Source organism: Patella vulgata, chromosome 9, assembly GCF_932274485.2.
Source record: "Patella vulgata chromosome 9, xgPatVulg1.2, whole genome shotgun sequence".
In the NCBI taxonomy this organism is placed as follows: domain Eukaryota; kingdom Metazoa; phylum Mollusca; class Gastropoda; family Patellidae; genus Patella; species Patella vulgata.
In genome coordinates, this window is record NC_065887.2 from 42,662,347 (window position 1) to 42,675,326 (window position 12,980).

A 12,980-nucleotide genomic window follows, 5' to 3' on the forward strand; every position below is an offset into this window, starting at 1 on the left:
GAGTGAGCAGTAAATAGGCAATATCTGTCGCAGAGTGAGCAGTAAATGAGTTTTCTCAGCCGTCAAAAACATGTTCGCGTCTACAGCACCCGGTGTTCCCAGGCGGTCACCCATCCAAGTACTGAGCGGGCCCGACGTTGCTTAACTTCAGTGATCGGACGAGAACTGGTGTTTTCAACGTGATATGGCCGTAGACGACGACAGGTGAAAAAATCCCGCAGTTATCTGTCGCAGAGTGAGCAGTAAATGAGTTTTCTCAGCCGTCAAAAACATGTTCGCGTCTACAGCACCCGGTGTTCCCAGGCGGTCACCCATCCAAGTACTGAGCGGGCCCGACGTTGCTTAACTTCAGTGATCGGACGAGAACTGGTGTTTTCAACGTGATATGGCCGTAGACGACGACAGGTGAAAAAATCCCGCAGTTATCTGTCGCAGAGTGAGCAGTAAATGAGTTTTCTCCCCCGTCAAAAATATGTTCGCGTCTACAGCACCCGGTGTTCCCAGGCGGTCACCCATCCAAGTACTGAGCGGGCCCGACGTTGCTTAACTTCAGTGATCGGACGAGAACTGGTGTTTTCAACGTGATATGGCCGTAGACGACGACAGGTGAAAAAATCCCGCAGTTATCTGTCGCAGAGTGAGCAGTAAATGAGTTTTCTCCCCAGTCAAAAACATGTTCGCGTCTACAGCACCCGGTGTTCCCAGGCGGTCACCCATCCAAGTACTGAGCGGGCCCGACGTTGCTTAACTTCAGTGATCGGACGAGAACTGGTGTTTTCAACGTGATATGGCCGTAGACGACGACAGGTGAAAAAATCCCGCAGTTATCTGTCGCAGAGTGAGCAGTAAATGGGTTTTCTCCCCCGTCAAAAACATGTTCGCGTCTACAGCACCCGGTGTTCCCAGGCGGTCACCCATCCAAGTACTGAGCGGGCCCGACGTTGCTTAACTTCAGTGATCGGACGAGAACTGGTGTTTTCAACGTGATATGGCCGTAGACGACGACAGGTGAAAAAATCCCGCAGTTATCTGTCGCAGAGTGAGCAGTAAATGAGTTTTCTCCCCCGTCAAAAACATGTTCGCGTCTACAGCACCCGGTGTTCCCAGGCGGTCACCCATCCAAGTACTGAGCGGGCTCGACGTTGCTTAACTTCAGTGATCGGACGAGAACTGGTGTTTTCAACGTGATATGGCCGTAGACGACGACAGGTGAAAAAATCCCGCAGTTATCTGTCGCAGAGTGAGCAGTAAATAGGCAATATCTGTCGCAGAGTGAGCAGTAAATGAGTTTTCTCAGCCGTCAAAAACATGTTCGCGTCTACAGCACCCGGTGTTCCCAGGCGGTCACCCATCCAAGTACTGAGCGGGCCCGACGTTGCTTAACTTCAGTGATCGGACGAGAACTGGTGTTTTCAACGTGATATGGCCGTAGACGACGACAGGTGAAAAAATCCCGCAGTTATCTGTCGCAGAGTGAGCAGTAAATGAGTTTTCTCCCCCGTCAAAAACATGTTCGCGTCTACAGCACCCGGTGTTCCCAGGCGGTCACCCATCCAAGTACTGAGCGGGCCCGACGTTGCTTAACTTCAGTGATCGGACGAGAACTGGTGTTTTCAACGTGATATGGCCGTAGACGACGACAGGTGAAAAAATCCCGCAGTTATCTGTCGCAGAGTGAGCAGTAAATGAGTTTTCTCCCCCGTCAAAAACATGTTCGCGTCTACAGCACCCGGTGTTCCCAGGCGGTCACCCATCCAAGTACTGAGCGGGCCCGACGTTGCTTAACTTCAGTGATCGGACGAGAACTGGTGTTTTCAACGTGATATGGCCGTAGACGACGACAGGTGAAAAAATCCCGCAGTTATCTGTCGCAGAGTGAGCAGTAAATAGGCAATATCTGTCGCAGAGTGAGCAGTAAATGAGTTTTCTCAGCCGTCAAAAACATGTTCGCGTCTACAGCACCCGGTGTTCCCAGGCGGTCACCCATCCAAGTACTGAGCGGGCCCGACGTTGCTTAACTTCAGTGATCGGACGAGAACTGGTGTTTTCAACGTGATATGGCCGTAGACGACGACAGGTGAAAAAATCCCGCAGTTATCTGTCGCAGAGTGAGCAGTAAATGAGTTTTCTCCCCCGTCAAAAACATGTTCGCGTCTACAGCACCCGGTGTTCCCAGGCGGTCACCCATCCAAGTACTGAGCGGGCCCGACGTTGCTTAACTTCAGTGATCGGACGAGAACTGGTGTTTTCAACGTGATATGGCCGTAGACGACGACAGGTGAAAAAATCCCGCAGTTATCTGTCGCAGAGTGAGCAGTAAATAGGCAATATCTGTCGCAGAGTGAGCAGTAAATGAGTTTTCTCAGCCGTCAAAAACATGTTCGCGTCTACAGCACCCGGTGTTCCCAGGCGGTCACCCATCCAAGTACTGAGCGGGCCCGACGTTGCTTAACTTCAGTGATCGGACGAGAACTGGTGTTTTCAACGTGATATGGCCGTAGACGACGACAGGTGAAAAAATCCCGCAGTTATCTGTCGCAGAGTGAGCAGTAAATGAGTTTTCTCAGCCGTCAAAAACATGTTCGCGTCTACAGCACCCGGTGTTCCCAGGCGGTCACCCATCCAAGTACTGAGCGGGCCCGACGTTGCTTAACTTCAGTGATCGGACGAGAACTGGTGTTTTCAACGTGATATGGCCGTAGACGACGACAGGTGAAAAAATCCCGCAGTTATCTGTCGCAGAGTGAGCAGTAAATAGGCAATATCTGTCGCAGAGTGAGCAGTAAATGAGTTTTCTCAGCCGTCAAAAACATGTTCGCGTCTACAGCACCCGGTGTTCCCAGGCGGTCACCCATCCAAGTACTGAGCGGGCCCGACGTTGCTTAACTTTAGTGATCGGACGAGAACTGGTGTTTTCAACGTGATATGGCCGTAGACGACGACAGGTGAAAAAATCCCGCAGTTATCTGTCGCAGAGTGAGCAGTAAATGAGTTTTCTCCCCCGTCAAAAACATGTTCGCGTCTACAGCACCCGGTGTTCCCAGGCGGTCACCCATCCAAGTACTGAGCGGGCCCGACGTTGCTTAACTTCAGTGATCGGACGAGAACTGGTGTTTTCAACGTGATATGGCCGTAGACGACGACAGGTGAAAAAATCCCGCAGTTATCTGTCGCAGAGTGAGCAGTAAATGAGTTTTCTCCCCCGTCAAAAACATGTTCGCGTCTACAGCACCCGGTGTTCCCAGGCGGTCACCCATCCAAGTACTGAGCGGGCCCGACGTTGCTTAACTTCAGTGATCGGACGAGAACTGGTGTTTTCAACGTGATATGGCCGTAGACGACGACAGGTGAAAAAATCCCGCAGTTATCTGTCGCAGAGTGAGCAGTAAATGAGTTTTCTCCCCCGTCAAAAACATGTTCGCGTCTACAGCACCCGGTGTTCCCAGGCGGTCACCCATCCAAGTACTGAGCGGGCCCGACGTTGCTTAACTTCAGTGATCGGACGAGAACTGGTGTTTTCAACGTGATATGGCCGTAGACGACGACAGGTGAAAAAATCCCGCAGTTATCTGTCGCAGAGTGAGCAGTAAATGAGTTTTCTCCCCCGTCAAAAACATGTTCGCGTCTACAGCACCCGGTGTTCCCAGGCGGTCACCCATCCAAGTACTGAGCGGGCCCGACGTTGCTTAACTTCAGTGATCGGACGAGAACTGGTGTTTTCAACGTGATATGGCCGTAGACGACGACAGGTGAAAAAATCCCGCAGTTATCTGTCGCAGAGTGAGCAGTAAATGAGTTTTCTCCCCCGTCAAAAACATGTTCGCGTCTACAGCACCCGGTGTTCCCAGGCGGTCACCCATCCAAGTACTGAGCGGGCCCGACGTTGCTTAACTTCAGTGATCGGACGAGAACTGGTGTTTTCAACGTGATATGGCCGTAGACGACGACAGGTGAAAAAATCCCGCAGTTATCTGTCGCAGAGTGAGCAGTAAATGAGTTTTCTCCCCCGTCAAAAACATGTTCGCGTCTACAGCACCCGGTGTTCCCAGGCGGTCACCCATCCAAGTACTGAGCGGGCCCGACGTTTTTTAACTTCAGTGATCGGACGAGAACTGGTGTTTTCAACGTGATATGGCCGTAGACGACGACAGGTGAAAAAATCCCGCAGTTATCTGTCGCAGAGTGAGCAGTAAATAGGCAATATCTGTCGCAGAGTGAGCAGTAAATGAGTTTTCTCAGCCGTCAAAAACATGTTCGCGTCTACAGCACCCGGTGTTCCCAGGCGGTCACCCATCCAAGTACTGAGCGGGCCCGACGTTGCTTAACTTCAGTGATCGGACGAGAACTGGTGTTTTCAACGTGATATGGCCGTAGACGACGACAGGTGAAAAAATCCCGCAGTTATCTGTCGCAGAGTGAGCAGTAAATGAGTTTTCTCCCCCGTCAAAAACATGTTCGCGTCTACAGCACCCGGTGTTCCCAGGCGGTCACCCATCCAAGTACTGAGCGGGCCCGACGTTGCTTAACTTCAGTGATCGGACGAGAACTGGTGTTTTCAACGTGATATGGCCGTAGACGACGACAGGTGAAAAAATCCCGCAGTTATCTGTCGCAGAGTGAGCAGTAAATGAGTTTTCTCCCCAGTCAAAAACATGTTCGCGTCTACAGCACCCGGTGTTCCCAGGCGGTCACCCATCCAAGTACTGAGCGGGCCCGACGTTGCTTAACTTCAGTGATCGGACGAGAACTGGTGTTTTCAACGTGATATGGCCGTAGACGACGACAGGTGAAAAAATCCCGCAGTTATCTGTCGCAGAGTGAGCAGTAAATGGGTTTTCTCCCCCGTCAAAAACATGTTCGCGTCTACAGCACCCGGTGTTCCCAGGCGGTCACCCATCCAAGTACTGAGCGGGCCCGACGTTGCTTAACTTCAGTGATCGGACGAGAACTGGTGTTTTGAACGTGATATGGCCGTAGACGACGACAGGTGAAAAAATCCCGCAGTTATCTGTCGCAGAGTGAGCAGTAAATGAGTTTTCTCCCCCGTCAAAAACATGTTCGCGTCTACAGCACCCGGTGTTCCCAGGCGGTCACCCATCCAAGTACTGAGCGGGCTCGACGTTGCTTAACTTCAGTGATCGGACGAGAACTGGTGTTTTCAACGTGATATGGCCGTAGACGACGACAGGTGAAAAAATCCCGCAGTTATCTGTCGCAGAGTGAGCAGTAAATGAGTTTTCTCCCCCGTCAAAAACATGTTCGCGTCTACAGCACCCGGTGTTCCCAGGCGGTCACCCATCCAAGTACTGAGCGGGCCCGACGTTGCTTAACTTCAGTGATCGGACGAGAACTGGTGTTTTCAACGTGATATGGCCGTAGACGACGACAGGTGAAAAAATCCCGCAGTTATCTGTCGCAGAGTGAGCAGTAAATGAGTTTTCTCCCCCGTCAAAAACATGTTCGCGTCTACAGCACCCGGTGTTCCCAGGCGGTCACCCATCCAAGTACTGAGCGGGCCCGACGTTGCTTAACTTCAGTGATCGGACGAGAACTGGTGTTTTCAACGTGATATGGCCGTAGACGACGACAGGTGAAAAAATCCCGCAGTTATCTGTCGCAGAGTGAGCAGTAAATGAGTTTTCTCCCCCGTCAAAAACATGTTCGCGTCTACAGCACCCGGTGTTCCCAGGCGGTCACCCATCCAAGTACTGAGCGGGCCCGACGTTGCTTAACTTCAGTGATCGGACGAGAACTGGTGTTTTCAACGTGATATGGCCGTAGACGACGACAGGTGAAAAAATCCCGCAGTTATCTGTCGCAGAGTGAGCAGTAAATGAGTTTTCTCCCCCGTCAAAAACATGTTCGCGTCTACAGCACCCGGTGTTCCCAGGCGGTCACCCATCCAAGTACTGAGCGGGCCCGACGTTGCTTAACTTCAGTGATCGGACGAGAACTGGTGTTTTCAACGTGATATGGCCGTAGACGACGACAGGTGAAAAAATCCCGCAGTTATCTGTCGCAGAGTGAGCAGTAAATAGGCAATATCTGTCGCAGAGTGAGCAGTAAATGAGTTTTCTCAGCCGTCAAAAACATGTTCGCGTCTACAGCACCCGGTGTTCCCAGGCGGTCACCCATCCAAGTACTGAGCGGGCCCGACGTTGCTTAACTTCAGTGATCGGACGAGAACTGGTGTTTTCAACGTGATATGGCCGTAGACGACGACAGGTGAAAAAATCCCGCAGTTATCTGTCGCAGAGTGAGCAGTAAATGAGTTTTCTCCCCCGTCAAAAACATGTTCGCGTCTACAGCACCCGGTGTTCCCAGGCGGTCACCCATCCAAGTACTGAGCGGGCCCGACGTTGCTTAACTTCAGTGATCGGACGAGAACTGGTGTTTTCAACGTGATATGGCCGTAGACGACGACAGGTGAATAAATCCCGCAGTTATCTGTCGCAGAGTGAGCAGTAAATGAGTTTTCTCCCCAGTCAAAAACATGTTCGCGTCTACAGCACCCGGTGTTCCCAGGCGGTCACCCATCCAAGTACTGAGCGGGCCCGACGTTGCTTAACTTCAGTGATCGGACGAGAACTGGTGTTTTCAACGTGATATGGCCGTAGACGACGACAGGTGAAAAAATCCCGCAGTTATCTGTCGCAGAGTGAGCAGTAAATGGGTTTTCTCCCCCGTCAAAAACATGTTCGCGTCTACAGCACCCGGTGTTCCCAGGCGGTCACCCATCCAAGTACTGAGCGGGCCCGACGTTGCTTAACTTCAGTGATCGGACGAGAACTGGTGTTTTCAACGTGATATGGCCGTAGACGACGACAGGTGAAAAAATCCCGCAGTTATCTGTCGCAGAGTGAGCAGTAAATGAGTTTTCTCCCCCGTCAAAAACATGTTCGCGTCTACAGCACCCGGTGTTCCCAGGCGGTCACCCATCCAAGTACTGAGCGGGCTCGACGTTGCTTAACTTCAGTGATCGGACGAGAACTGGTGTTTTCAACGTGATATGGCCGTAGACGACGACAGGTGAAAAAATCCCGCAGTTATCTGTCGCAGAGTGAGCAGTAAATAGGCAATATCTGTCGCAGAGTGAGCAGTAAATGAGTTTTCTCAGCCGTCAAAAACATGTTCGCGTCTACAGCACCCGGTGTTCCCAGGCGGTCACCCATCCAAGTACTGAGCGGGCCCGACGTTGCTTAACTTCAGTGATCGGACGAGAACTGGTGTTTTCAACGTGATATGGCCGTAGACGACGACAGGTGAAAAAATCCCGCAGTTATCTGTCGCAGAGTGAGCAGTAAATGAGTTTTCTCCCCCGTCAAAAACATGTTCGCGTCTACAGCACCCGGTGTTCCCAGGCGGTCACCCATCCAAGTACTGAGCGGGCCCGACGTTGCTTAACTTCAGTGATCGGACGAGAACTGGTGTTTTCAACGTGATATGGCCGTAGACGACGACAGGTGAAAAAATCCCGCAGTTATCTGTCGCAGAGTGAGCAGTAAATGAGTTTTCTCCCCCGTCAAAAACATGTTCGCGTCTACAGCACCCGGTGTTCCCAGGCGGTCACCCATCCAAGTACTGAGCGGGCCCGACGTTGCTTAACTTCAGTGATCGGACGAGAACTGGTGTTTTCAACGTGATATGGCCGTAGACGACGACAGGTGAAAAAATCCCGCAGTTATCTGTCGCAGAGTGAGCAGTAAATAGGCAATATCTGTCGCAGAGTGAGCAGTAAATGAGTTTTCTCAGCCGTCAAAAACATGTTCGCGTCTACAGCACCCGGTGTTCCCAGGCGGTCACCCATCCAAGTACTGATCGGGCCCGACGTTGCTTAACTTCAGTGATCTGACGAGAACTGGTGTTTTCAACGTGATATGGCCGTAGACGACGACAGGTGAAAAAATCCCGCAGTTATCTGTCGCAGAGTGAGCAGTAAATGAGTTTTCTCCCCCGTCAAAAACATGTTCGCGTCTACAGCACCCGGTGTTCCCAGGCGGTCACCCATCCAAGTACTGAGCGGGCCCGACGTTGCTTAACTTCAGTGATCGGACGAGAACTGGTGTTTTCAACGTGATATGGCCGTAGACGACGACAGGTGAAAAAATCCCGCAGTTATCTGTCGCAGAGTGAGCAGTAAATAGGCAATATCTGTCGCAGAGTGAGCAGTAAATGAGTTTTCTCAGCCGTCAAAAACATGTTCGCGTCTACAGCACCCGGTGTTCCCAGGCGGTCACCCATCCAAGTACTGAGCGGGCCCGACGTTGCTTAACTTCAGTGATCGGACGAGAACTGGTGTTTTCAACGTGATATGGCCGTAGACGACGACAGGTGAAAAAATCCCGCAGTTATCTGTCGCAGAGTGAGCAGTAAATGAGTTTTCTCAGCCGTCAAAAACATGTTCGCGTCTACAGCACCCGGTGTTCCCAGGCGGTCACCCATCCAAGTACTGAGCGGGCCCGACGTTGCTTAACTTCAGTGATCGGACGAGAACTGGTGTTTTCAACGTGATATGGCCGTAGACGACGACAGGTGAAAAAATCCCGCAGTTATCTGTCGCAGAGTGAGCAGTAAATAGGCAATATCTGTCGCAGAGTGAGCAGTAAATGAGTTTTCTCAGCCGTCAAAAACATGTTCGCGTCTACAGCACCCGGTGTTCCCAGGCGGTCACCCATCCAAGTACTGAGCGGGCCCGACGTTGCTTAACTTTAGTGATCGGACGAGAACTGGTGTTTTCAACGTGATATGGCCGTAGACGACGACAGGTGAAAAAATCCCGCAGTTATCTGTCGCAGAGTGAGCAGTAAATGAGTTTTCTCCCCCGTCAAAAACATGTTCGCGTCTACAGCACCCGGTGTTCCCAGGCGGTCACCCATCCAAGTACTGAGCGGGCCCGACGTTGCTTAACTTCAGTGATCGGACGAGAACTGGTGTTTTCAACGTGATATGGCCGTAGACGACGACAGGTGAAAAAATCCCGCAGTTATCTGTCGCAGAGTGAGCAGTAAATGAGTTTTCTCCCCCGTCAAAAACATGTTCGCGTCTACAGCACCCGGTGTTCCCAGGCGGTCACCCATCCAAGTACTGAGCGGGCCCGACGTTGCTTAACTTCAGTGATCGGACGAGAACTGGTGTTTTCAACGTGATATGGCCGTAGACGACGACAGGTGAAAAAATCCCGCAGTTATCTGTCGCAGAGTGAGCAGTAAATGAGTTTTCTCCCCCGTCAAAAACATGTTCGCGTCTACAGCACCCGGTGTTCCCAGGCGGTCACCCATCCAAGTACTGAGCGGGCCCGACGTTGCTTAACTTCAGTGATCGGACGAGAACTGGTGTTTTCAACGTGATATGGCCGTAGACGACGACAGGTGAAAAAATCCCGCAGTTATCTGTCGCAGAGTGAGCAGTAAATGAGTTTTCTCCCCCGTCAAAAACATGTTCGCGTCTACAGCACCCGGTGTTCCCAGGCGGTCACCCATCCAAGTACTGAGCGGGCCCGACGTTGCTTAACTTCAGTGATCGGACGAGAACTGGTGTTTTCAACGTGATATGGCCGTAGACGACGACAGGTGAAAAAATCCCGCAGTTATCTGTCGCAGAGTGAGCAGTAAATAGGCAATATCTGTCGCAGAGTGAGCAGTAAATGAGTTTTCTCAGCCGTCAAAAACATGTTCGCGTCTACAGCACCCGGTGTTCCCAGGCGGTCACCCATCCAAGTACTGAGCGGGCCCGACGTTGCTTAACTTCAGTGATCGGACGAGAACTGGTGTTTTCAACGTGATATGGCCGTAGACGACGACAGGTGAAAAAATCCCGCAGTTATCTGTCGCAGAGTGAGCAGTAAATGAGTTTTCTCCCCCGTCAAAAACATGTTCGCGTCTACAGCACCCGGTGTTCCCAGGCGGTCACCCATCCAAGTACTGAGCGGGCCCGACGTTGCTTAACTTCAGTGATCGGACGAGAACTGGTGTTTTCAACGTGATATGGCCGTAGACGACGACAGGTGAAAAAATCCCGCAGTTATCTGTCGCAGAGTGAGCAGTAAATGAGTTTTCTCCCCAGTCAAAAACATGTTCGCGTCTACAGCACCCGGTGTTCCCAGGCGGTCACCCATCCAAGTACTGAGCGGGCCCGACGTTGCTTAACTTCAGTGATCGGACGAGAACTGGTGTTTTCAACGTGATATGGCCGTAGACGACGACAGGTGAAAAAATCCCGCAGTTATCTGTCGCAGAGTGAGCAGTAAATAGGCAATATCTGTCGCAGAGTGAGCAGTAAATGAGTTTTCTCAGCCGTCAAAAACATGTTCGCGTCTACAGCACCCGGTGTTCCCAGGCGGTCACCCATCCAAGTACTGAGCGGGCCCGACGTTGCTTAACTTCAGTGATCTGACGAGAACTGGTGTTTTCAACGTGATATGGCCGTAGACGACGACAGGTGAAAAAATCCCGCAGTTATCTGTCGCAGAGTGAGCAGTAAATGAGTTTTCTCCCCCGTCAAAAACATGTTCGCGTCTACAGCACCCGGTGTTCCCAGGCGGTCACCCATCCAAGTACTGAGCGGGCCCGACGTTGCTTAACTTCAGTGATCGGACGAGAACTGGTGTTTTCAACGTGATATGGCCGTAGACGACGACAGGTGAAAAAATCCCGCAGTTATCTGTCGCAGAGTGAGCAGTAAATAGGCAATATCTGTCGCAGAGTGAGCAGTAAATGAGTTTTCTCAGCCGTCAAAAACATGTTCGCGTCTACAGCACCCGGTGTTCCCAGGCGGTCACCCATCCAAGTACTGAGCGGGCCCGACGTTGCTTAACTTTAGTGATCGGACGAGAACTGGTGTTTTCAACGTGATATGGCCGTAGACGACGACAGGTGAAAAAATCCCGCAGTTATCTGTCGCAGAGTGAGCAGTAAATGAGTTTTCTCCCCCGTCAAAAACATGTTCGCGTCTACAGCACCCGGTGTTCCCAGGCGGTCACCCATCGAAGTACTGAGCGGGCCCGACGTTGCTTAACTTCAGTGATCGGACGAGAACTGGTGTTTTCAACGTGATATGGCCGTAGACGACGACAGGTGAAAAAATCCCGCAGTTATCTGTCGCAGAGTGAGCAGTAAATGAGTTTTCTCCCCCGTCAAAAACATGTTCGCGTCTACAGCACCCGGTGTTCCCAGGCGGTCACCCATCCAAGTACTGAGCGGGCCCGACGTTGCTTAACTTCAGTGATCGGACGAGAACTGGTGTTTTCAACGTGATATGGCCGTAGACGACGACAGGTGAAAAAATCCCGCAGTTATCTGTCGCAGAGTGAGCAGTAAATGAGTTTTCTCCCCCGTCAAAAACATGTTCGCGTCTACAGCACCCGGTGTTCCCAGGCGGTCACCCATCCAAGTACTGAGCGGGCCCGACGTTGCTTAACTTCAGTGATCGGACGAGAACTGGTGTTTTCAACGTGATATGGCCGTAGACGACGACAGGTGAAAAAATCCCGCAGTTATCTGTCGCAGAGTGAGCAGTAAATGAGTTTTCTCCCCCGTCAAAAACATGTTCGCGTCTACAGCACCCGGTGTTCCCAGGCGGTCACCCATCCAAGTACTGAGCGGGCCCGACGTTGCTTAACTTCAGTGATCGGACGAGAACTGGTGTTTTCAACGTGATATGGCCGTAGACGACGACAGGTGAAAAAATCCCGCAGTTATCTGTCGCAGAGTGAGCAGTAAATAGGCAATATCTGTCGCAGAGTGAGCAGTAAATGAGTTTTCTCAGCCGTCAAAAACATGTTCGCGTCTACAGCACCCGGTGTTCCCAGGCGGTCACCCATCCAAGTACTGAGCGGGCCCGACGTTGCTTAACTTCAGTGATCGGACGAGAACTGGTGTTTTCAACGTGATATGGCCGTAGACGACGACAGGTGAAAAAATCCCGCAGTTATCTGTCGCAGAGTGAGCAGTAAATGAGTTTTCTCCCCCGTCAAAAACATGTTCGCGTCTACAGCACCCGGTGTTCCCAGGCGGTCACCCATCCAAGTACTGAGCGGGCCCGACGTTGCTTAACTTCAGTGATCGGACGAGAACTGGTGTTTTCAACGTGATATGGCCGTAGACGACGACAGGTGAAAAAATCCCGCAGTTATCTGTCGCAGAGTGAGCAGTAAATGAGTTTTCTCCCCAGTCAAAAACATGTTCGCGTCTACAGCACCCGGTGTTCCCAGGCGGTCACCCATCCAAGTACTGAGCGGGCCCGACGTTGCTTAACTTCAGTGATCGGACGAGAACTGGTGTTTTCAACGTGATATGGCCGTAGACGACGACAGGTGAAAAAATCCCGCAGTTATCTGTCGCAGAGTGAGCAGTAAATGGGTTTTCTCCCCCGTCAAAAACATGTTCGCGTCTACAGCACCCGGTGTTCCCAGGCGGTCACCCATCCAAGTACTGAGCGGGCCCGACGTTGCTTAACTTCAGTGATCGGACGAGAACTGGTGTTTTCAACGTGATATGGCCGTAGACGACGACAGGTGAAAAAATCCCGCAGTTATCTGTCGCAGAGTGAGCAGTAAATGAGTTTTCTCCCCCGTCAAAAACATGTTCGCGTCTACAGCACCCGGTGTTCCCAGGCGGTCACCCATCCAAGTACTGAGCGGGCTCGACGTTGCTTAACTTCAGTGATCGGACGAGAACTGGTGTTTTCAACGTGATATGGCCGTAGATGACGACAGGTGAAAAAATCCCGCAGTTATCTGTCGCAGAGTGAGCAGTAAATAGGCAATATCTGTCGCAGAGTGAGCAGTAAATGAGTTTTCTCAGCCGTCAAAAACATGTTCGCGTCTACAGCACCCGGTGTTCCCAGGCGGTCACCCATCCAAGTACTGAGCGGGCCCGACGTTGCTTAACTTCAGTGATCGGACGAGAACTGGTGTTTTCAACGTGATATGGCCGTAGACGACGACAGGTGAAAAAATCCCGCAGTTATCTGTCGCAGAGTGA

The 12,980-nt window shown here is 51.6% G+C and overlaps 62 non-coding genes across 62 annotated transcripts; all 62 read right to left on the minus strand.

Moving 5' to 3' along the window:
• Nucleotides 1-77: 77 nt before the first annotated feature.
• LOC126808120 (5S ribosomal RNA) lies at nucleotides 78-196 on the minus strand. The gene has a single exon (XR_007674363.1). It is a non-coding gene; the product is annotated as a 5S ribosomal RNA (ribosomal RNA).
• An 82-nt stretch (nucleotides 197-278) lies between these two features.
• On the minus strand, nucleotides 279-397 carry LOC126808121 (5S ribosomal RNA). The gene has a single exon (XR_007674364.1). It is a non-coding gene; the product is annotated as a 5S ribosomal RNA (ribosomal RNA).
• An 82-nt stretch (nucleotides 398-479) lies between these two features.
• On the minus strand, nucleotides 480-598 carry LOC126808122 (5S ribosomal RNA). Its single transcript, XR_007674365.1, has one exon. It is a non-coding gene; the product is annotated as a 5S ribosomal RNA (ribosomal RNA).
• An 82-nt stretch (nucleotides 599-680) lies between these two features.
• LOC126808123 (5S ribosomal RNA) lies at nucleotides 681-799 on the minus strand. Its single transcript, XR_007674366.1, has one exon. It is a non-coding gene; the product is annotated as a 5S ribosomal RNA (ribosomal RNA).
• Nucleotides 800-881: 82 nt separating this feature from the next.
• Nucleotides 882-1,000, minus strand: LOC126808124 (5S ribosomal RNA). Its single transcript, XR_007674367.1, has one exon. It is a non-coding gene; the product is annotated as a 5S ribosomal RNA (ribosomal RNA).
• Nucleotides 1,001-1,082: 82 nt separating this feature from the next.
• On the minus strand, nucleotides 1,083-1,201 carry LOC126808091 (5S ribosomal RNA). The gene has a single exon (XR_007674334.1). It is a non-coding gene; the product is annotated as a 5S ribosomal RNA (ribosomal RNA).
• A 114-nt stretch (nucleotides 1,202-1,315) lies between these two features.
• Nucleotides 1,316-1,434, minus strand: LOC126808126 (5S ribosomal RNA). Its single transcript, XR_007674369.1, has one exon. It is a non-coding gene; the product is annotated as a 5S ribosomal RNA (ribosomal RNA).
• An 82-nt stretch (nucleotides 1,435-1,516) lies between these two features.
• On the minus strand, nucleotides 1,517-1,635 carry LOC126808127 (5S ribosomal RNA). The gene has a single exon (XR_007674370.1). It is a non-coding gene; the product is annotated as a 5S ribosomal RNA (ribosomal RNA).
• Nucleotides 1,636-1,717: 82 nt separating this feature from the next.
• LOC126808128 (5S ribosomal RNA) lies at nucleotides 1,718-1,836 on the minus strand. The gene has a single exon (XR_007674371.1). It is a non-coding gene; the product is annotated as a 5S ribosomal RNA (ribosomal RNA).
• Nucleotides 1,837-1,950: 114 nt separating this feature from the next.
• On the minus strand, nucleotides 1,951-2,069 carry LOC126808129 (5S ribosomal RNA). Its single transcript, XR_007674372.1, has one exon. It is a non-coding gene; the product is annotated as a 5S ribosomal RNA (ribosomal RNA).
• An 82-nt stretch (nucleotides 2,070-2,151) lies between these two features.
• On the minus strand, nucleotides 2,152-2,270 carry LOC126808130 (5S ribosomal RNA). The gene has a single exon (XR_007674373.1). It is a non-coding gene; the product is annotated as a 5S ribosomal RNA (ribosomal RNA).
• A 114-nt stretch (nucleotides 2,271-2,384) lies between these two features.
• On the minus strand, nucleotides 2,385-2,503 carry LOC126808131 (5S ribosomal RNA). Its single transcript, XR_007674374.1, has one exon. It is a non-coding gene; the product is annotated as a 5S ribosomal RNA (ribosomal RNA).
• An 82-nt stretch (nucleotides 2,504-2,585) lies between these two features.
• LOC126808132 (5S ribosomal RNA) lies at nucleotides 2,586-2,704 on the minus strand. Its single transcript, XR_007674375.1, has one exon. It is a non-coding gene; the product is annotated as a 5S ribosomal RNA (ribosomal RNA).
• A 114-nt stretch (nucleotides 2,705-2,818) lies between these two features.
• On the minus strand, nucleotides 2,819-2,937 carry LOC126808312 (5S ribosomal RNA). The gene has a single exon (XR_007674555.1). It is a non-coding gene; the product is annotated as a 5S ribosomal RNA (ribosomal RNA).
• An 82-nt stretch (nucleotides 2,938-3,019) lies between these two features.
• On the minus strand, nucleotides 3,020-3,138 carry LOC126808133 (5S ribosomal RNA). The gene has a single exon (XR_007674376.1). It is a non-coding gene; the product is annotated as a 5S ribosomal RNA (ribosomal RNA).
• Nucleotides 3,139-3,220: 82 nt separating this feature from the next.
• LOC126808134 (5S ribosomal RNA) lies at nucleotides 3,221-3,339 on the minus strand. Its single transcript, XR_007674377.1, has one exon. It is a non-coding gene; the product is annotated as a 5S ribosomal RNA (ribosomal RNA).
• Nucleotides 3,340-3,421: 82 nt separating this feature from the next.
• On the minus strand, nucleotides 3,422-3,540 carry LOC126808135 (5S ribosomal RNA). The gene has a single exon (XR_007674378.1). It is a non-coding gene; the product is annotated as a 5S ribosomal RNA (ribosomal RNA).
• An 82-nt stretch (nucleotides 3,541-3,622) lies between these two features.
• On the minus strand, nucleotides 3,623-3,741 carry LOC126808137 (5S ribosomal RNA). Its single transcript, XR_007674380.1, has one exon. It is a non-coding gene; the product is annotated as a 5S ribosomal RNA (ribosomal RNA).
• An 82-nt stretch (nucleotides 3,742-3,823) lies between these two features.
• Nucleotides 3,824-3,942, minus strand: LOC126808138 (5S ribosomal RNA). The gene has a single exon (XR_007674381.1). It is a non-coding gene; the product is annotated as a 5S ribosomal RNA (ribosomal RNA).
• Nucleotides 3,943-4,024: 82 nt separating this feature from the next.
• Nucleotides 4,025-4,143, minus strand: LOC126808327 (5S ribosomal RNA). Its single transcript, XR_007674571.1, has one exon. It is a non-coding gene; the product is annotated as a 5S ribosomal RNA (ribosomal RNA).
• Nucleotides 4,144-4,257: 114 nt separating this feature from the next.
• Nucleotides 4,258-4,376, minus strand: LOC126808139 (5S ribosomal RNA). Its single transcript, XR_007674382.1, has one exon. It is a non-coding gene; the product is annotated as a 5S ribosomal RNA (ribosomal RNA).
• An 82-nt stretch (nucleotides 4,377-4,458) lies between these two features.
• On the minus strand, nucleotides 4,459-4,577 carry LOC126808140 (5S ribosomal RNA). Its single transcript, XR_007674383.1, has one exon. It is a non-coding gene; the product is annotated as a 5S ribosomal RNA (ribosomal RNA).
• Nucleotides 4,578-4,659: 82 nt separating this feature from the next.
• On the minus strand, nucleotides 4,660-4,778 carry LOC126808141 (5S ribosomal RNA). Its single transcript, XR_007674384.1, has one exon. It is a non-coding gene; the product is annotated as a 5S ribosomal RNA (ribosomal RNA).
• Nucleotides 4,779-4,860: 82 nt separating this feature from the next.
• LOC126808323 (5S ribosomal RNA) lies at nucleotides 4,861-4,979 on the minus strand. Its single transcript, XR_007674568.1, has one exon. It is a non-coding gene; the product is annotated as a 5S ribosomal RNA (ribosomal RNA).
• An 82-nt stretch (nucleotides 4,980-5,061) lies between these two features.
• On the minus strand, nucleotides 5,062-5,180 carry LOC126808102 (5S ribosomal RNA). The gene has a single exon (XR_007674345.1). It is a non-coding gene; the product is annotated as a 5S ribosomal RNA (ribosomal RNA).
• An 82-nt stretch (nucleotides 5,181-5,262) lies between these two features.
• Nucleotides 5,263-5,381, minus strand: LOC126808142 (5S ribosomal RNA). The gene has a single exon (XR_007674385.1). It is a non-coding gene; the product is annotated as a 5S ribosomal RNA (ribosomal RNA).
• An 82-nt stretch (nucleotides 5,382-5,463) lies between these two features.
• On the minus strand, nucleotides 5,464-5,582 carry LOC126808143 (5S ribosomal RNA). Its single transcript, XR_007674386.1, has one exon. It is a non-coding gene; the product is annotated as a 5S ribosomal RNA (ribosomal RNA).
• An 82-nt stretch (nucleotides 5,583-5,664) lies between these two features.
• Nucleotides 5,665-5,783, minus strand: LOC126808144 (5S ribosomal RNA). The gene has a single exon (XR_007674387.1). It is a non-coding gene; the product is annotated as a 5S ribosomal RNA (ribosomal RNA).
• Nucleotides 5,784-5,865: 82 nt separating this feature from the next.
• On the minus strand, nucleotides 5,866-5,984 carry LOC126808145 (5S ribosomal RNA). The gene has a single exon (XR_007674388.1). It is a non-coding gene; the product is annotated as a 5S ribosomal RNA (ribosomal RNA).
• Nucleotides 5,985-6,098: 114 nt separating this feature from the next.
• LOC126808146 (5S ribosomal RNA) lies at nucleotides 6,099-6,217 on the minus strand. Its single transcript, XR_007674389.1, has one exon. It is a non-coding gene; the product is annotated as a 5S ribosomal RNA (ribosomal RNA).
• An 82-nt stretch (nucleotides 6,218-6,299) lies between these two features.
• On the minus strand, nucleotides 6,300-6,418 carry LOC126808148 (5S ribosomal RNA). The gene has a single exon (XR_007674391.1). It is a non-coding gene; the product is annotated as a 5S ribosomal RNA (ribosomal RNA).
• Nucleotides 6,419-6,500: 82 nt separating this feature from the next.
• Nucleotides 6,501-6,619, minus strand: LOC126808149 (5S ribosomal RNA). The gene has a single exon (XR_007674392.1). It is a non-coding gene; the product is annotated as a 5S ribosomal RNA (ribosomal RNA).
• Nucleotides 6,620-6,701: 82 nt separating this feature from the next.
• On the minus strand, nucleotides 6,702-6,820 carry LOC126808150 (5S ribosomal RNA). Its single transcript, XR_007674393.1, has one exon. It is a non-coding gene; the product is annotated as a 5S ribosomal RNA (ribosomal RNA).
• Nucleotides 6,821-6,902: 82 nt separating this feature from the next.
• On the minus strand, nucleotides 6,903-7,021 carry LOC126808113 (5S ribosomal RNA). The gene has a single exon (XR_007674356.1). It is a non-coding gene; the product is annotated as a 5S ribosomal RNA (ribosomal RNA).
• A 114-nt stretch (nucleotides 7,022-7,135) lies between these two features.
• On the minus strand, nucleotides 7,136-7,254 carry LOC126808151 (5S ribosomal RNA). Its single transcript, XR_007674394.1, has one exon. It is a non-coding gene; the product is annotated as a 5S ribosomal RNA (ribosomal RNA).
• An 82-nt stretch (nucleotides 7,255-7,336) lies between these two features.
• On the minus strand, nucleotides 7,337-7,455 carry LOC126808152 (5S ribosomal RNA). Its single transcript, XR_007674395.1, has one exon. It is a non-coding gene; the product is annotated as a 5S ribosomal RNA (ribosomal RNA).
• Nucleotides 7,456-7,537: 82 nt separating this feature from the next.
• On the minus strand, nucleotides 7,538-7,656 carry LOC126808153 (5S ribosomal RNA). The gene has a single exon (XR_007674396.1). It is a non-coding gene; the product is annotated as a 5S ribosomal RNA (ribosomal RNA).
• A 114-nt stretch (nucleotides 7,657-7,770) lies between these two features.
• Nucleotides 7,771-7,889, minus strand: LOC126808356 (5S ribosomal RNA). The gene has a single exon (XR_007674599.1). It is a non-coding gene; the product is annotated as a 5S ribosomal RNA (ribosomal RNA).
• Nucleotides 7,890-7,971: 82 nt separating this feature from the next.
• On the minus strand, nucleotides 7,972-8,090 carry LOC126808154 (5S ribosomal RNA). The gene has a single exon (XR_007674397.1). It is a non-coding gene; the product is annotated as a 5S ribosomal RNA (ribosomal RNA).
• Nucleotides 8,091-8,204: 114 nt separating this feature from the next.
• On the minus strand, nucleotides 8,205-8,323 carry LOC126808155 (5S ribosomal RNA). Its single transcript, XR_007674398.1, has one exon. It is a non-coding gene; the product is annotated as a 5S ribosomal RNA (ribosomal RNA).
• An 82-nt stretch (nucleotides 8,324-8,405) lies between these two features.
• Nucleotides 8,406-8,524, minus strand: LOC126808156 (5S ribosomal RNA). The gene has a single exon (XR_007674399.1). It is a non-coding gene; the product is annotated as a 5S ribosomal RNA (ribosomal RNA).
• A 114-nt stretch (nucleotides 8,525-8,638) lies between these two features.
• LOC126808313 (5S ribosomal RNA) lies at nucleotides 8,639-8,757 on the minus strand. The gene has a single exon (XR_007674556.1). It is a non-coding gene; the product is annotated as a 5S ribosomal RNA (ribosomal RNA).
• Nucleotides 8,758-8,839: 82 nt separating this feature from the next.
• Nucleotides 8,840-8,958, minus strand: LOC126808157 (5S ribosomal RNA). The gene has a single exon (XR_007674400.1). It is a non-coding gene; the product is annotated as a 5S ribosomal RNA (ribosomal RNA).
• An 82-nt stretch (nucleotides 8,959-9,040) lies between these two features.
• Nucleotides 9,041-9,159, minus strand: LOC126808159 (5S ribosomal RNA). Its single transcript, XR_007674402.1, has one exon. It is a non-coding gene; the product is annotated as a 5S ribosomal RNA (ribosomal RNA).
• Nucleotides 9,160-9,241: 82 nt separating this feature from the next.
• On the minus strand, nucleotides 9,242-9,360 carry LOC126808160 (5S ribosomal RNA). Its single transcript, XR_007674403.1, has one exon. It is a non-coding gene; the product is annotated as a 5S ribosomal RNA (ribosomal RNA).
• Nucleotides 9,361-9,442: 82 nt separating this feature from the next.
• LOC126808161 (5S ribosomal RNA) lies at nucleotides 9,443-9,561 on the minus strand. The gene has a single exon (XR_007674404.1). It is a non-coding gene; the product is annotated as a 5S ribosomal RNA (ribosomal RNA).
• Nucleotides 9,562-9,675: 114 nt separating this feature from the next.
• LOC126808162 (5S ribosomal RNA) lies at nucleotides 9,676-9,794 on the minus strand. Its single transcript, XR_007674405.1, has one exon. It is a non-coding gene; the product is annotated as a 5S ribosomal RNA (ribosomal RNA).
• Nucleotides 9,795-9,876: 82 nt separating this feature from the next.
• On the minus strand, nucleotides 9,877-9,995 carry LOC126808163 (5S ribosomal RNA). Its single transcript, XR_007674406.1, has one exon. It is a non-coding gene; the product is annotated as a 5S ribosomal RNA (ribosomal RNA).
• An 82-nt stretch (nucleotides 9,996-10,077) lies between these two features.
• On the minus strand, nucleotides 10,078-10,196 carry LOC126808164 (5S ribosomal RNA). The gene has a single exon (XR_007674407.1). It is a non-coding gene; the product is annotated as a 5S ribosomal RNA (ribosomal RNA).
• A 114-nt stretch (nucleotides 10,197-10,310) lies between these two features.
• LOC126808296 (5S ribosomal RNA) lies at nucleotides 10,311-10,429 on the minus strand. Its single transcript, XR_007674538.1, has one exon. It is a non-coding gene; the product is annotated as a 5S ribosomal RNA (ribosomal RNA).
• Nucleotides 10,430-10,511: 82 nt separating this feature from the next.
• On the minus strand, nucleotides 10,512-10,630 carry LOC126808165 (5S ribosomal RNA). Its single transcript, XR_007674408.1, has one exon. It is a non-coding gene; the product is annotated as a 5S ribosomal RNA (ribosomal RNA).
• A 114-nt stretch (nucleotides 10,631-10,744) lies between these two features.
• LOC126808314 (5S ribosomal RNA) lies at nucleotides 10,745-10,863 on the minus strand. The gene has a single exon (XR_007674557.1). It is a non-coding gene; the product is annotated as a 5S ribosomal RNA (ribosomal RNA).
• Nucleotides 10,864-10,945: 82 nt separating this feature from the next.
• On the minus strand, nucleotides 10,946-11,064 carry LOC126808299 (5S ribosomal RNA). The gene has a single exon (XR_007674541.1). It is a non-coding gene; the product is annotated as a 5S ribosomal RNA (ribosomal RNA).
• Nucleotides 11,065-11,146: 82 nt separating this feature from the next.
• Nucleotides 11,147-11,265, minus strand: LOC126808166 (5S ribosomal RNA). Its single transcript, XR_007674409.1, has one exon. It is a non-coding gene; the product is annotated as a 5S ribosomal RNA (ribosomal RNA).
• Nucleotides 11,266-11,347: 82 nt separating this feature from the next.
• Nucleotides 11,348-11,466, minus strand: LOC126808167 (5S ribosomal RNA). The gene has a single exon (XR_007674410.1). It is a non-coding gene; the product is annotated as a 5S ribosomal RNA (ribosomal RNA).
• Nucleotides 11,467-11,548: 82 nt separating this feature from the next.
• Nucleotides 11,549-11,667, minus strand: LOC126808168 (5S ribosomal RNA). The gene has a single exon (XR_007674411.1). It is a non-coding gene; the product is annotated as a 5S ribosomal RNA (ribosomal RNA).
• A 114-nt stretch (nucleotides 11,668-11,781) lies between these two features.
• LOC126808170 (5S ribosomal RNA) lies at nucleotides 11,782-11,900 on the minus strand. Its single transcript, XR_007674413.1, has one exon. It is a non-coding gene; the product is annotated as a 5S ribosomal RNA (ribosomal RNA).
• An 82-nt stretch (nucleotides 11,901-11,982) lies between these two features.
• LOC126808171 (5S ribosomal RNA) lies at nucleotides 11,983-12,101 on the minus strand. The gene has a single exon (XR_007674414.1). It is a non-coding gene; the product is annotated as a 5S ribosomal RNA (ribosomal RNA).
• An 82-nt stretch (nucleotides 12,102-12,183) lies between these two features.
• On the minus strand, nucleotides 12,184-12,302 carry LOC126808172 (5S ribosomal RNA). Its single transcript, XR_007674415.1, has one exon. It is a non-coding gene; the product is annotated as a 5S ribosomal RNA (ribosomal RNA).
• Nucleotides 12,303-12,384: 82 nt separating this feature from the next.
• Nucleotides 12,385-12,503, minus strand: LOC126808173 (5S ribosomal RNA). The gene has a single exon (XR_007674416.1). It is a non-coding gene; the product is annotated as a 5S ribosomal RNA (ribosomal RNA).
• Nucleotides 12,504-12,585: 82 nt separating this feature from the next.
• LOC126808302 (5S ribosomal RNA) lies at nucleotides 12,586-12,704 on the minus strand. Its single transcript, XR_007674545.1, has one exon. It is a non-coding gene; the product is annotated as a 5S ribosomal RNA (ribosomal RNA).
• Nucleotides 12,705-12,818: 114 nt separating this feature from the next.
• On the minus strand, nucleotides 12,819-12,937 carry LOC126808174 (5S ribosomal RNA). Its single transcript, XR_007674417.1, has one exon. It is a non-coding gene; the product is annotated as a 5S ribosomal RNA (ribosomal RNA).
• Between the last annotated feature and the right edge of the window lie 43 nt (nucleotides 12,938-12,980).